The sequence below is a fragment of the Phocoena phocoena genome, chromosome 18 (genome assembly GCF_963924675.1).
Source record: "Phocoena phocoena chromosome 18, mPhoPho1.1, whole genome shotgun sequence".
In the NCBI taxonomy this organism is placed as follows: Eukaryota; Metazoa; Chordata; class Mammalia; order Artiodactyla; family Phocoenidae; genus Phocoena; species Phocoena phocoena.
Window position 1 is genome coordinate 2,112,492 of NC_089236.1, and position 13,752 is coordinate 2,126,243.

Sequence of the window (13,752 nt, forward strand, 5' to 3'; positions counted from 1 at the left end):
TCACCCACCTGGTTCCCACCTTATCACCCCCATCGATGACAAACACACATTGCTGAGTTGATGAGAGGCTATAGGATTCCAGTCCATCAGATATGGCATGATTCCAATTCCAAACAGAGTTTATCTCAGGCGTTCAAAGGCCTGGGGCTCCCCAGAGGCAGCTGGAGCTTGTCCTGGGGGAGCCCTAAAGAGCGCCTAACGCTCCATTAGGTGTTTGCTTTGTTTCCTTGGAGTCGGTGGTGCTAAAGTTGTGTTTTTGAAATCTTAACAGGAATCTAAAGACTAGTGTGAAATTGTTTGTAAGTCTCACCATATACTTTATTAATCAACATTTCAAGAAAAGATATAAAATAGCGGTAATATTTTTATTTAAATATTTGCACTGATCTAATACAAAGGTATTTCGCTTCTATCCTAGTAGTTGTGAGGACTGGAAATTTCTGTGTTTTCTTGCCATTTTTAAAAAACTTAATTTTCCCCAATTATTACAGCCGTGAGAAGCAGAAACACTTGCTATATTTTCACCACCCAAGGAGAACAACTAAATATTTTGATGTTATTTCTTAACAGGTTTCTTTTGCATAATTAACAATCATTATGATTACATTGCTTATTGAGTTTTCTGTACTGATGGCAAATAAATTTGTACATAAATTTTCACAGTTTTTAAAATTAATGCAAAATATTATTCCACGTAGGAGGTGATATAATTTACTTAACTACTTGGTCAATATTGAACATAGATTTCCACTTCCCCCTTATTTACATAAAGCTCTTTTATATTATTTGTGATCTGAATATTATATACGTTATAAATTCAGATTTTGATTTCAGATTATACTCTTATATTCCCCCCAGTTTTAAACAGGTAAGGAAATTTGAAGTTTATTGATATCAACTTTTAAACTGTTTTCAAAAGTTTGTGAAAAACATCGTCTCAGCGACCTGTAAATAAGATTCTTATTTCATCACACACCCATCAGCATTTAACAACACCTTTAAAATACAGCTTCTACTTTTACAAGTGAAAAAATAAGTCTCTTCCCCAACTGGAATATCTTTGTTTACACAGTGAGATAAAACATTTTCAAGATGCGTTTTGACCCTTTCCTCCTTTGTTCTTGGTTACTCACTTTCTTGAACATACCATACCCATGTGGTGGTTTCTATAGCCAGCTTCTTTTTCTACGGCTGGGCTGGAACAAGTTATAAGTCCAGCCTCTTTCAGGAGCTGTGACTCACTCACATATCTGGGAGTAACTAGTGGCAAAGAAAGACGTGAGCAGTGCAATCTCACATCGTTAGGTCAGTTTTGCTTAGGCAAAGTCTTACAAGAGTCTTTATTTTTAAAAAAGACGAGAAATATTCAGAGTTGAAATAATGTGTCCATCTGACGATTAGTATAATTAGAATTCCAGGACTTTGTATGTGAGGTGCTCATCGATGGAGTGTGGATCGCTAGGGAGGAGGGGCAGCCTGGGTGGGACAGTGAGCTTTCCCACCATCACTGACGTGTTCTGCCAACACCTTCCAATATGTGCCTTTTCCTCGACTCGTCCAGAGCTGTGCACCAGAGAAGAAAATGCAGCCATGGGTGTCATTACCTTTCACCGTGAGGCCATTGGACCCACTGGCAAAGACACCTTCCGATGATTGTCCGGAACTAGCATGCTTCTTGGAAGAGCAGCTCGGGTGTAAGACTGTTCCCCTCGATCCCTTCATCCACCTCTGAGGGCAGGATGCCTCTCCTGCAGGTCTCTGCTTTCCGAGCTGCCATTTGCTCCACGTGGCTCAAATGTACACGGTGTTTGAAAACCGATCCTCTGTCTGAACAAACTTTTGAGAGCTCACGACACAGGCCTTGCACAAAGCTGGAGATGTACCGTGGACCTGGGAGCCGAGGGGTGTTTCCAGATGCTGCCACGGCTTTGCTCCTGCTTTACCCACCCCCCCCCCGCCCCCGTGGGACTGTCATCCTGGGCGCCCTGCTTTCACTGACAATCGTCGTAACTTCGTGGTGCTGAGCTGTGGACACCCGAGAAATTAAAACGGTTGAAAGTAAAGCCCATCGGTGTTCCCAACAGCATCAGACAGGAAGTTTCCCAAAGCCATTTATGGAATATGCTGATCTCTCTACATGAACATCTTCTCCACGTCCTGAGTTTGAAACGTCCCAAGTGCAATTTCATTTCTCTCAGAGCGAGTGTGCATCACGCCAAGGGCCTGTCAGCACCAAGACTGTCCTGTGAGTGACCCACAGAGAAGGACACTAGGCAGGAGAAGAGCCCTTCTTGCTCAGCGGTCACTGTCATTAACACACCCTCTGGCACCAGCTGGGCTCTCGCCTGACGGGGACCAACATCTTTATTGGATTGTTGTCATGTAACATGATGAGTATGGAAGGGAGACTGGGAAATAATGCCAGTATAGTGAACTGTTCCTTAGAACAGATATTGTAAATATTCTTCCATCTCTTCCCTCCCTCCTTCTGTCTCCTCAGTGCATAGGTGTTCGTGTAGGACGAGAAACAGGAACCGTGTTTCGAGGTGAATGGGACTGGTTTGTCCCGACCAACCGACCTGCAAGGACGTTCTTCACAAGCAGGGCCTGAGTGAGATGAGGGAGTGAGCCCGCTTCTGTCCGGACACAGGTAGAGAAAGCAGGCGTCTTTGTTCAACATTTGGATCTTTTGTCCATCATGAATTTTTATGGCAATTTTGAGTTTTAAAAATACCACATTAAAATATGATGTATCTGATTCCCGAGTTTATTGGCACGACTTAAATCTGGGCTGCAGGTCAATGCCCTGCTCGCCTCACCCTGGGACTCTCCAGAAACACATGCCGGAGAGAGAAAATGAAGAAAACCTCTGCTCAGAAAGTAAACTCATTGTTAAGAAGCTACCAGAGACAAGGAGAGATAAACTCCAATTCTACAAAACCCACCTTGGGTCATGAAGAAGGAACAGCAAGATGAAGATCCAGTACTTCTGCAAAACCATCGCATTTATGCTCCTCTGGGACTTTTTAACAAGCCCTATGCCCATCCCACTTCTGTGCTTTTCAACGGGAAAATAGTACATTCTGGAGTGGCACATCCATCACTCATTCAAATTCCTTATCCATTTAAGAGATTCTTCTGAAAAGTGGGATTTACGTTGTTGTTAATCAAAAAGGACATACATCGTCCCTTTAACTAGTATTTTCCAATTGCCTCATTACTTTTCGGAATCATATCTTGGCTTCTTTGTTTTAGAAACGTCTGCGATTTATCAAACGTGTTTTTCTTCCTAGCTGTGTGAAGTTGGAGGAATAAATAGGCTTGTTCCTATCCACTCTGCTTAGTTAGTTCTCAGAGGCTTTTCACTGTGTATTTTTATAACTCTTCACAGTGGGTTCAGCTGGTAGTATGATCACCAGGCTTAGGGGTTTTGAATAATTCTGTTTCCCAGCGCTCATCTCACCCAACATCGCACCACGCACCTGCTATCACAATTACACCTGAAAGGAGGGATTGCTTGAGGCCTAAGTCTCTGTACTCGGAGTTTTCTTACCTCAGAGAATTTCTGTGAGTAATTGCTACACAGGCGTGTCCCTAGTAAAGGAGATAATCGGAGCACCCTCCCTCTCAGCCCCTCGCCCCATCAATACCGTGATTGATACTATGATACTCTCACATCTATGCTGCCCTTTTCTGCTGAAGAATTCAGAGCTCTTCCAGTATAATTACCCTTGTGGTCCCCAATGCCGCGACTGGGGAAAAGTGGAGGAAACGAAGAGTCTTGCTAGATGAGTTTGTGGGTCCCTTTCCTGCAACCGTGCAAGGTGTCTGCTTTTCTTCAGAGCCCATGACTTTCGGCTAGGTTCCCTGCCGTTCCACGTTTAATTTAGAGAAGTCCCATTGGGAAACGTGCAGAAGAGCGCTTCTGAGCTGCTTTCCCAGCAGAGAGGAGGAGACGTCTGCCTTTGATCAAGCTCCTGGTCGGGTCCGCAGAGGCAGAGATGAAATGAGGTGAAGAGATGCTACACTGACAGCAGAACTGAGGGTTTGGATGAAGGAAAGAACAATTAAGCAAAAATCCATATCGCGGCCCTGAGGTTTACACACCCCAGGTCCCCTCTTCTGGCCCGGCCGAGGACGTTCACGAGTCTATCCCCATTCATCATGCCCTCCCTGGCAGCCGCGGATCACAGCGCACGTCACACCCGCATGGAGGAATATCTGCGTCCACCCGGGTCTCCCTGGCAGAGGGCACGTCCATCACCCCGGGGGTGGGGCACGTCTGTTGGAGCAGCTGTGGCTGGGACACTGCACAGAAGGACAGGGGCCTGCGGGTTCCTCTGTCAGCTTGGTCTGCTCTGCGGTTATAAACCTAAGGAATGTCTGAACCCGGAGTTGTCGAAAAGAAGAAGGCTGTTTTTGCTGGAATGTCTGGGATTTTATTCATTTTCCCCAAGATCCCCATTTCAGAAGCTTTACATTTTATGGGTATTTTTTAAACAATAAAATGTTGAGTTTGTAGATGTGGTTCTAAGACATAGAACCCCCCGAGAAGTCTAGATTTGGTTTACCCAGAAAATCCAAGCCAAACGCCTTGAACTTAACCTGAACTCCTCCCCTCTCCCCACAATTGCAACGTTTTCCACTTATAACATCACTACCTTATAACTTGGGTCTCTGGCAAGCGTGTCATACGTGATTAGTAAAACACTGACACAATGACATCGTGTCTATAAAATAATCACAAAAAATGCTAACTATTAATGACGAAGTCTCAAAATGGAATTTGAGCAATGCCAGTGACGGCTAGGTTCGCTTTCTGTATACTGATCTAGTGAAATTTAATAGACTTGATACCCACTTTCTCCTCCTGCCTAGTTTCTGCCCTTTGGCCGGCTCTCCACTGGCCTAGCCCCTTCCCTTTCCCAAGGAGTTTTTAGTAAGAAGGCCTGTTGAGTTTCAGAACTACCCAGTTTGCCCTCTGATCTCTCTTGGGAGCTTTTGCTCATTTCCAGCTAGCAGCACAGCTCTTCTGTGAATCGGGGTCCTGCTCGAGCTTCCAGTCACTCCACGGTTCACGAGCGGCGGGAGAGGCATGGAAATTTGAAAGCACACGCATTGCCCAGATGAAGGCAAACAAAAATCTGTCTTGCCTACTTGGATGGCGGAAGCCGGGAGCGTAGCTCACGAAAGTCGTGGAATGTTAGACGCTCGCAAAGCAGTGGAATGTTAGGGTTTGAATTCACTCCAACACCTCCACCGACTGTCGTGAACATTTTAAAAACACAGTAGGCTTTTAAGCTTAAGCCAGAGTGAATTGTAAAGGAAATACCATCCATGTGGGGAAACTTCCAAAGTGCCCCGCACCATTGCTAACCCCTGGCTCTGCTCAGTTCACTGTTACTAGGTCAGCTGTGAATCTTAAAGTCTATATTTTTGGAAGAAATGCATGTGTATTTATTTATTCAGTAAATATTAAGAACACATTCTCCCGTGTTAGATGTGAGGGTTTTCTTTTCTTTTTTTTTTTTTTCTTTTTTAAGCAGTGGTCCAGCATTTAGAGTGTGACACGGAGCCCAAGTTTTGTACAAATATATTTATACACTTTAGGTCTGTCGTGGAGATTTCCTAGCTCACTTGAGTTCACAATAGCTCACTCTTCTGTTTGGGTATAAATTCCCAAAGGGCAGGAGCTCTTGGGATGCGCCGTCCTACTTCCCCGGGGGAGGAGATGCTCAGTAAATGTTTGTTAGAATCAATCATTGCATTTTGTTCTTGATAATATTTTATTTGAAAAAAATCAAGTTTTAACGTTACTGCTCTACGTGATGGCTAGAAACGCTTAGGCTGATGTGAACTCAGCTGACTCACCACTGTGATTTCTGAACGTCGAGTTGTGGTACCGACGCCCAAAGCAGCATCCTGGTTATTACTCCACTGCTGGTGACACTTTCTGGACTCCTGTGCTAGCTTGCACCCGTGATTCCTGCTGCAGAGTTCTCAAGCATGCGGTGATTTTCATGAGGCTGGTAGATTTTAAGGCCCCAAATTAAGCACCTAGAAAGAACCCAGACTGGGCAGCCCTTATAACCAGCCCTCTCTGTTCAGCATCAGTAACTTTGCATAAACTCCGTAGGTGACCTTTTTCCTTTCTCTGCTTCCACTTAATCAGATCATGTGACCTCTGGGAGTCTGGTGCTGGGATGTTGACGAGTACATGAAAGCATGAAAACACACACTTTTTTGGGTCCACGCCTTTGGAGGCATATTAAAATCCTTTTGAATGCTGTTGTCTTTTCCTCATTGAAAATATCAAGTCTGTTTTCTATATAAACAGGCATTTTCTTTTATCTTGCTAATATTGTTTTACATTCCAACCTTATGGCTTAAATATTTTATTTGTCTCAAAATCATTTTTGTAACATGGCCTGATTATTTGAAACAAGTGCGCTCATGTTGGAAAAGAATTGTTAGTGACCTTTCTTTCAACTGAAGAGGAAAACAAACATACAAATCGTTTTTCCCCTGGATGCTTTGCTGTGGTTAGTCATACACACTTTCTCTAGGTTAAGCGTAACCTGAAATTGAAAGAGAAGCATGAAAATGAGCTCTCTGAGTATCCATCCCATATGGCATCGGCATGGAGATGCTGGCCTAGGCCACCAGCTTGAGGAGAAAAAAATGATGTCAGTGTTTGGAGACTAGAACAGTAGTGTATTCATTTTATGTCTTTTTAAAAATTGAAGTATAGTTAATTTACAGCGTTGTGTTAGTTTCGAGAGTACAGCAAAGTGATTCAGTTATACATATGCATGTATGTATATATATATATACATATTCTTTTTCAACTTCTTTTCAATCATAGGTTATTACAAGATACTGAGTGTTCATTTTATGTTTTACATGAAGGTGAGTCAGAGATCAAAGCTTTAGAAGCCTTATGGATAGAAGATTAGGTGATCTGTATTTGCAAATCGGGTTCATTGATTCATGGTAAAGTCACAGAGCAGAAGACATGTGTCTTTGCTGTCACTGGGGTCCTAACCCTCTTATCTTACCCGTCCTGCTTCTTGTATAACTGGAGGTCAGCCCTCCCCCAAGTCCCATTCTGTAAAGATGTCCACTCGTATCTCTGCCAGCTATACTGAAAGCAGAGGTTGGCAAACTTTTTCTGTAAAGGCTGAGCTAGAGCATGGCTGTGCAGGCCCTTCCCACCTCCGTGTCTGACTGGAGCGTTTTACTGTAGAGACGACACGTCCCCAGAGGCGGTGGCTTCAGCTGCTTCCTGCAGGCTGAATCGTAGACGGGTAGAGGAGGAAAGCGCTGACGGGGGGGTTCTCTGGGGCCTCACCCTGCCCCCAACCGTGGCAGGGGGCAGCCCTGGTGTCCCTCTTCTATTTCTGAACCAGGGGTGGTGACTGCTTCCATCCTGGCAACCAGATCCTCCTGGTTTCTGAAAGCAGGCTCTTTGCCCCAACCATTTTTTGGTTATTAGGAATTTCTCTTTGACTCTGGAATAAATTTGATTGTTGTCCCTTATTCTCAGCCAGTGGTGTTAGAAATGTGTACTTACTATGTGTCTTTCCAGCTACACCATGCGAGTCACATTTAAAGTATCAGCCTGGGTCCTCTTTCCTGATCACGTCGTGCTTTTCTGTACTAAGTGACCCAGACCTGGGAACGGAGTGAAGGCTTTGGACTCATACCCTCACCGCCATCAAGCACTGGTGGGACATTACCTGTAGAGTTGCCGCTGTGGTTTTCACGGTAGCGCCATAGTTCCACAGATACAAATGGAATAATAACAATACGTTTTGGAGGAAGAATTCACTCTGAGGTATTTATTAAGATTTTGTCACAGATATGTCATTTACCTCAATATTTGGAGAAGTTACAACCACTGGATGTATTTGAAAAGCAGTTTTATCCTCTAAACAGGATGTGCTTGAATAAGGCTGCCATGACCTGTCTCACCATTAGACCCTGGAAACGCCAAGTCCGGATTGAGCATCCCTGGCAGAGTAAGGAGACTGGATAATGTGGACGCCTGGGCCTTGCTGAGCCAGATCTCTCCCTGGGAAAACTTAACATGGTGTTTAGTGTAATTTAGAGGTTCCTGCCAAATATGGTTGTAAAGACCCTAAAGGTGAAGAATAGAGGCCCCAAGAAAGGAGACTTAGCTAAGCTCACAAGTTAGTGTCAGAGATTGGTCTACACCCTGGGTGCCCTGGGTACGTCTCCACTTTTCCTTCCCCGTTCCCATGCCTCTATATCTGAGTCCTCCATCCCTGATGTAACCCACTCAGCGAAGGCCCTGTCTGTGCACATCTTTGTGTGTCCCCGCAGAACCCAGTGCAGGGTAACGATCGCTGAAACAGCATTTGCTAAGGTAGATGATCGGCCCTAAATGTCTCCTGACCTCCAGCGCCTCACATCCTTTGTTGGCTCGTGTACCTGTGTCTAGGCAAGGCCTCAGGTCTCCTGATTATCTCCCACAATTTTCTCCACGATAGAAACTGTCAAGGTCAGTTATGTGTCATTTAGGTGTTTCAATCTTTGCACAGAAAAGTTATTTTTTTCTTGCCATCCTGGAAGAATTTCACAGGAATTTCAGAGACTGACTAAACGATTGCAGAATTTCTGCATTTCCGCCAAATCGTGTTTAACAATAACAACAGAGATAAATAGCGTTAGCCCAAAAGTCGTGTCGAAGTAGGTTCAGGCGAGAACAAAGCAGGACACGTGTGCGTTAGCCGCCTGACGCGGGTCTCACCACCCCGCTCTGCTGCCAGCAGGGATGACCCCGAGAAGGCCCTGGCAAGGCCGCCGCGTGCTTATTTGTTTTGGGGCTTTGATACTATGTTGGCTCTGATGTGATCTTTGTTACACAGAGAGATGTAAAACGCAGATTGTTTTCAGAAGCCGTTGCCAATGACTGACGGTATTTATTTCAGTGGCACCAGAGATCTGAGCATCCCACATCATTCCATTCTTGCTCACTTTTCCATGAGCAACTTGCCACGTAAAGACGACGTGTTTGGACTCAGCTGACCTCATTGTATAACCCCAGGTTCATGAGGGGTGTCTCGGCAAGCTGGGGGAGAATTGTCGTGTCTTTAGGACAGCTAACTGTGCTTCAGTTCTTGATTTCACTCTTACTGGAGATGAAGGCCCAAGCACTTTCTTTTGTGATGAAATACTCAACGAAGCAGCATTCACAAGTTGTTCTGAGGCCTTTCTGCTTAGGTCAACCAAGTTTCTCTGGTTGTAGGGGGAGATCTATGTATAAGTGTGCTTGTAAATAAGAACTATAAAGACATCTGGTTTTGTAAAAACACGCAGGGATGACCTTATCAAAGCCAGAGAGCAGACTGCTTGTGTACCATCATCAGAACTATTTCCTCAAGGAATTTTTCCCAAGAGAGTCGGAGAAGTTGCATTTTGGAGGTGTTTTCATGAAAAGCCTCCTGGGAAAATCACGGGTGGTGGGTCACTCCCAACTTCAGGGGCTTTCCCTTCTTTAGACCACACCTAGGTTTACTGTTGAGTTTACGTCATTGCACTGCGGAGTTGCGAGTTAAGGAGGGAGGGGGGAAGGGCAGTTGTTCAGGAGCACAGGGTACAATCACCCTTCTGGTGGGGGAGGAAGGAGGGGGACCAGGGGAAAGGGTGGAGGTGAGGAGAGGAGTGCGGAGGGGGTGATGTGCACATGTCCTGACCCTAGGTCTCCGGACAATGGGAAGCTCTGTTCTAGGGATTGAAAACTGGCGAAGGATTTTGGAGCACTTTGAGCTTGAGGGCTTTTCAATAGAGCACGTGCTCTCCAGTCCCACAGACTTTGGTGTTTCCACGGCCTCATGCCTGGGCTGGAGCTCTTGGGTTTCGGAACTCAAGTCCACCATGCCTGATCTGTGTGTAGAGCAGCAGCCCTCCAGAAGGTTGTTTCTTCTTCGCTTTAATTTCTAGAGCATGCTGATCTATGTTTCTGCAGGGGATCAAGAATTGGGCTTTTATTTCATCAGAAAAGGAAAAGAAATCCACTGGTTTCTTTCATATATTTTCTAATTTGAACATGAATTGCGTACCAAGCATTGTGTTTGTTACAACCAGTCTTATTAAGAAAGCCGTCTTTGGCATCCTCTGTTTCTCTCCCCACCCCACCCTAATCATTCCACAACCTGCTGGGGGCTGGCTTCTTTTCCTTATCACCCCATCCACACAGTCCTAAGCATTAATAGTCTTCATCTTACCTAATTTAGTGGGTTGTTTTCCAATCTTCCTCTTACTTGACCTCTCAGCAATGTGATCCTTGATCAGTCTCCAAATCTTCTGAAGTGTTTGTCCCTTCTGTGACGGTATCACCTGCTGACCTTCCACATCTCCACTCACTCATCGTTTTCCTTTATTTTCTCGTCCTCTTCTTCTGGTCATTAAACTTTAGAATTCCTTATGACTCAGTCCTGGGCATTCTTTACTTCTTTATATACACATTTTGGGGCCTCATAAACCCAGACTTGTTTCCCAGGTTTTAATATCCAGTCCCGACCAGTCATGAGCTCCAGTCCCACAACCCCACTGTGTACTCAAGATTTCTTCTTGAACATCTTGAGGACATCATAAACTCAATACGTCAAAGAGAAGAAAATTCAGCCCCACCCATGCAGCCATTACTGTTCCACTGTTCTCAGTTTACTTGTGTCTTTGGATCTAAAGTGAGTTACTTGTAGACAGCATATAGTTTGATCATTTAAAAAAAGTTATTCTGACCATCTCTGCTTTTTAATTGGAGAGTTTAATCCATTTATATTTAATGTAATTACTGATAATCCTTTCCAACATAAGGTCTTTGCACCTTACTAGTTCCTCTACCTGAAACGTCCTCTCTTTCTCCTGCCACAAAACAAAACAAAAAAGCTCGTTATCTAGTTAATGCCTATTATGTCTTCAGATCTTGGCTCAAATATCTCCTCTTCAGGAAAGCCCTTGTGGATAACCAGTCTAGGTCAGAGCCCTTTGCCGTCTGCCTATTTATGGCATCTTTCCTTTTCTTTAGAGTTCTTATGATACTTTTTACTTGTACATTTATGGATGAAATGACTTGATTAAGGATGCATACATGATTCAATAGACTATCGGCTTTTTAAAAAGGAAGGCTTGCCTTGTATTTGTGGCCCGTTGCTTACTCCCTGTCTAGTGCTGTCAGATTTTTGTTTATTGAAGAAATGAATGAGAAAATGACCTGTCAAGAAGTTTTAACTCTCGTCTCATTTAATCATTCGTCGTTTTAGGCAGGTAATATTTGCTGCAATTTAGAGTTGGGGAAAATGAGGTTCAGAAAGTTTAAGTGGCTTGTCTAAATTAAAACAACTACTCATGGTAGTGTCACGATTCAAAACAAAGTTTCTCTTACTACAAATCTACACTTTCAACCAAACTGTTACACTACTTCACCCAATTCCAGATGAATCTGTACCACATTCAAGGAAAGCTCTTAGTGGAAGGAGCTAAGTCATGTAGCAAAGAAGAGTTTGTGATCCATGATAGAAATGCATGATGAGCTATGAAGGGGGCACACTCAGTCCGCTCAGGGTGACAGCTTCATGTAGAGTGAAGGCTATGAACATTTCCCAAAGTCGTCAGTGAAGGAAGGGAATGGCCGAGAGGTTGGTGAATGACATTCACAAGAAGGGGAAAGGGGATGTTAGAGTCAAGTGGTACGGAACCCCGAACAGAGTGATGAAAACATCCTAGAAAGCAAAGACAATGCTCCCCTGACCTCTTCTTCATATACTAAGGTGTGAGAGAGTAAACTGCTGGGAGGGCTTAGGGAAAATGATTTCCTTAGAGGAAGACTGATTTCAGTGAAGCCAAGGAGAAGAAGGAAAGCTCTAGGAAGAGGGTGTCGATTGTTGGGTCTTGAAAGGCAGTTCCCAAAGGTGCGTTAGAAACGTGTGGGACGTGGGTGAGGACTAGAGGTCTGGGTGAGGTGCCAGGAAGTAAAGACATGATGGGAATTGACTGATGAAGAGAAATTAGAGCCCTAATGGATTTGGTCCTGATGGTCTGTTTGAGGTTGTGGTCTGGATGCAGAGTAGTGTCCAGACGACTTGGCTTATTTGCCTTGGGGATGATGGACGCTCTGGTACCTGCAGTCTGAGTTCACGGGTCCTAGGGACGTGGAATAAGACAGCAGAGCCCGGGTGGTGCTGAGCCTGTGGGTGCGGAAGCACTCAAGTGGTGAGAAGGTATGACAACTGGACTGACTGCAGCCCTACACACGTTTAAAGTGTATTTAAACCTCAAGTATTCATAGCTAATGCACAGACTCTTTTAACATTTCTTTTTCCTATTGCTACGGTTCTCGTACTCTTGAGAAACATGAGGCTGGTGAGACTAGTGTAAATTCACTTTTGTAAAGACCCGTGTGGGAAAATGGGGTGCTGCAGAAGAGAGGATGCAGTCCTCAAGATAAATGGCTGGTGATGAGCAAGGAGAGAAGGCCTGGGAGAGAGGAATTCAGGAAGGCAGGGCCGGGAGAGCTGAGGGAAGATCAGGGGGTGGGGGTTTCAGTACAGAGAGAATTTGACTCAAGTTCTGTGAAGAAGGCAGATGATATAGCGAACAAGCTCTCTTTCGTTTGTGTATTCTAATCCTCTTTTGGTGAACGGATATACCTTCCTCACTACATCCGTATTTCAAAATGTGACTTGAGGGGGGCGGTGGTGAGATGACTTGGGAGATTGGGATTGACATATATACACTAATATGTATAAAATAGATAAATAATAAGAACCTGCTGTCTAAAAAATAAATAAAATAAAGTAAAATAAAATTTTTAAAAAAGAACCTGCTGTATAAAAAATGAATTAAATTTAAAAAAAATTGACGTGGAATCTTAATGAACAACTCCTGTAGTCATCTCCATCCATCCCTCACGTGTAACGGGATTGTTTAGATCAATCCGTGACATGAAGATTTCCAGTTGTTCCTACTTTCAAGTTAAACAAACAAAAAAAATCTTCCACCTCCCCATCCCTGCCCCCAAAATTCCAGCGGAAAATTTTTATTATAGACATCGATCTCATTTCCTGTCAGGCAGAAGAATAAAGGTAATAGGGTGCTGTTTGGGAAACACATCATGCTTTCCAGTTAAGTTTATGCTATTTAAATTATAAAATCAAAAAGAGAAGTTTACTTAGTCATCGTGTATGTTGCGTGTAGCTGGTAATTTCTGTCTGTACTTTCTCCTTTCAAAGAATAAATATAATAGTCCTAAGACATCAGAAAAAAAATACAATTCACTTTGATTCCTCCCTTGTGGCCCACAATACATACCACACATGGTCATAGAGTGGAAGAAATCTCCATTTCCCTATCCCACAATAATCTGAAGATAAATTCTCCTATTACTAGGTAACCTTGAAGAATGTTTACCCCTTTAGGCTTATGATCAGCAGAATGGGTTCTAGAATAGTTTAAAATTGAGATCATGTCTACAAATCCAAAGAACCAAATACTGCTGTCAGGGGTTTAGTGGTAAAAGCAAAGAGAAAATGTTACCAGATCCCTTTTCTGACCATGGCAGCCAACTATAAATTCTCTGACCTCTTTTTGGCTTGTTCATTTTCCCCAACGTAATGCATCTTAATCACGTGAAAACTTGTTCCACTGAAGCCCCCAGTTCCAGGCGCAGTGCTTCCTCATTCTCAAATCTCGCGATATGATAAACACCACCCTGTTGAAAAGATCTCC